Source organism: Artemia sp. Qi Xiang Cuo, chromosome 5 (genome assembly GCF_049724085.1).
Source record: "Artemia sp. Qi Xiang Cuo chromosome 5, ASM4972408v1, whole genome shotgun sequence".
Classification (NCBI taxonomy): domain Eukaryota; kingdom Metazoa; phylum Arthropoda; class Branchiopoda; order Anostraca; family Artemiidae; genus Artemia; species Artemia sp. Qi Xiang Cuo.
Window position 1 is genome coordinate 53528788 of NC_142798.1, and position 3445 is coordinate 53532232.

The window sequence follows — 3445 nt, forward strand, 5'->3', positions numbered from 1 at the left end:
GGTAAAAATTTACCTCCCTAACCTAACCTAACCCCCATATTTGCAAAGATATATCCTGAATTGACATATATAGGGGGGAGGCTAAAATTCATTTCCAAAAGAAATAATTGTTATATTTGTAATCAGAATAAAAAAAAGGCATCAAATGGTATATTCACTTTATTTGAAACTCAATAATATGATTTGGTAAAAATTTAGGTAAATATCTACCAAATCATATTATTGAGTTCGGCTAGGACTAAAGTGAATACACAATTTGATGCCCTTTTTTATGCTGATTACGAATATAATAAGCATTTCTATCAAAAATGAATTTCAGCCCCCCCCCCCCTATATATGCCAATTCAGGGTTAGGTTTGGTATAGCATATATAGGGGGGGGGGCTGAAATTTATTTCCGATAGAAATTCTCATTATATTCATAATCAGCATAAAAAAGGGCATCGAATGGTGTATTCACTTCCAAATATTTCTGTTATATTATGTAATTTCATCATTATGTAATTTATGTAATTTCATCATTTTCATAAATATCATAAAATTTCAAAAATTTCATAAATTTCATAAATATTATGTAATTTCATCATTTCATCAATAGTTTCTGTCTTTCAAGTGACTCAGTATGTCACAAAGTAGCAAGGTATTTCGTATTTAGAAGACTAAAAAGTGTGCTATCCCGTAAAGTTCTCTTTCCTTCATAAGACGACCTCATAATGTCGTATAGCCTGCTAACAAATGATTTGAAATACTTTATTCTATGATTGTACTAAAAAAGCCCCGACAACTTTAGTTTGTTTTGAATTTTGCATGCTAAAAACTGGTGTAAAAATACTTCCAATCGTTATTTTTTTTAATGGAGATGAATAGTTTTGCTAAGATCAACGATTCTAAGTTAAGAATATTTATAAGAAGCAATGAGTGCGAAGTATATTCTTGAACTCTGGCAGCCTAACGTTATATTCTGCTTATTTTATTGCTCACTATTCAACTTTGGCGAAAAAGATAAAAAATAAAATAAATCGAACCAATACAAAAGCAGTATATTCGGTAAGCGAATATGTTATTTTAGTTAAAAACAAGTTTTACTTTTCTTGAATGAAGTTGGGCCAATTTGGTGAAACTACGAAAATTTAAAGGTAACGAAATTTACATTTTACCATATCCGTTCCAGAAAATTCAATTGAATTTCGGAAAGAATGGAAGAACGAGATTATAATTTTGTGCAACTTTAACCAAATCCTTGACTTTTTTCAGATTTGTGGTATTATTTTAGAGTTTGATTCGCCGTTAACTAAATTTAATAACTAGAAAAATCACCACGAGACTTCATTCGCAGAATTTACAAACTGTATAACTTAATTTTAAACCTTCTTTACCGGATCTTGGAATTGGTATCGAAATCGGATCAAATTTTCGGATTTTCTGAGATTGCGCTATAGCTATTTTTTTTTCTTGGATCCAGTGTAATTTTTAACTTTTTATCCAAATTTCAGCAAATCTCAAACAGTTTGGGTTTCTGTCCTCCCCTTTTTGGACGTCTCTGTTTGTTACAATGGAGATAGAAACCACAATCAACTTGCAGCTTACATTGTTACATGTATTGCAGCTTAAATTGTTCAAATTTTGACCTAGTTGAGTCCTCCAAAATGGTTCTAGTTTAAATGCTGTAAGGTGTTTCCAGAATGTACTTGTCTGTATTTTCTTCCTCTTCCCCAAAAAGAAATTAATCTGATCCTCTTCTCTGTTTTGCTGTGCACAAAGAACAAAAGCTGCTCCAATAGTGTGACACGCACTACGGTTGAAAAGTATGATACTGTACTTATTGGGCCTTATTGCTTACAACAACAGGTATCACGAACAAAAAACACAGGGGGAATTAAACGCTGGTACTTGTTGAAAACCAAGAAATTTAAAAGTTTGAAAAAAGACGCGTGATCCTATGGATTTATGAGGGCTGTTGCTTGTGTCACGTTTTCCTCGAATTTACGTATGTTATTGTATAGTGCTTGCCTTTGAAGTTGTAAAGGGTTTTAACAGACTCGTCTGTTTATTCAGATTGGAACGATATGTCACTCGGGTTTTTTGAACAGATTTAAATATCCTTCCTAATAAGAAAAATCGCCGTCAGCCAGTGGTGCGCCGCCGTTTTCTCAAAAATCAGCTGTTAGCCACCTAAGAGAAAACCGGCGCTGCTTCCGGGTCTACTTTAATGAGAAAAATTATAAATAAAAATGACCAGTGACTGTATTTTAGAAGACATGTTTCAAAATTTTCCTTCTTCTTCTTCTATTTAACAGCAGGCGGGCTTTTCAGTAAAACTATTTAGCCCTTTTCCTTTTGCTTCACTCTGTGGGCTACAGAGCAACTGGCTTGATTGCCTCATATTTATTAGATATATTCAGATATCTTTCAGCAGATCTTTCGACTCTAGGAGTTCAAATATAAGTTGATAGATGTCGATTTCTATGCTCTGTGTGCAGGAATAGTTGGCTAGGCTCTTGGCTGATAGTGGGATTTTGTGGTGTTTGAAGTATTTTAACAGTTTACAAAGCAAGGTATGTTGTGCAGACGTCAGCATATTACATTCAAATAGGCAATGGTCAATTGTTTCATTATTCATATTACAATGCCTGCAAAGAGGGGACAGGGGAATTGAACCACTTGAATTAGAAAGCTTATATCAGAATGCAAGGAAATTTAGTCCATTTGTTCCAGAACGAATTCTATGATAAATTTTAGAAAGATACTTATTGGGAAAGGGGGAAAGGATAGGATTAATCTTATTAAAATTAATATCTGATAGCCTCCATCGGTAAATATCTCTAATTGGGATTGGTCTCCCACTTGGCTGGTCAATATTTATAGCATTTTTTGCTATTTCATCAACTTGATGATTACCACTTATGCCAGAGTGGCTAGGAATGTACTGAAAATAAGTTTTTATGCCACTTGAAGCAAGATTATCAATAATACTTAGACAATGATAAGTGTCAATGTCCAACTTATATTGAGGAGCTGAGGCCAGCAACTCAAGGCTTGATAAAGGGTCGGAATAGATGATAATATTATTCGAATGTGCAATCAAAGGTTGGTTTTGCTTAAGGTGTTCTAATGCCATGATTATGGCATTTAACTCAGCAGACATTATAGATAAATTATTAAATAATTTCTCGCCCATTGCAATTTTCAGGTGAGGAAGGAAAACACCACTTGCAACCTTCTCAACCTTCTCAAAAATTAGAAATAAAAATGACCAGTGACTGTATTTTAGAAGACATGTTTCAAAATTTTCCTACTTTAGAGCATAATGATTAAAATTTTATCTTCTTCAGTTGAAAGGTTTAAGGCATAGAAAAGTACTTTGTAAAAAATACATTGCGTTTCTGATCGCGAAATTTATATGCCTTGGCAGCCCTGCTTATATTTCTTCACTATCATTATTCAAT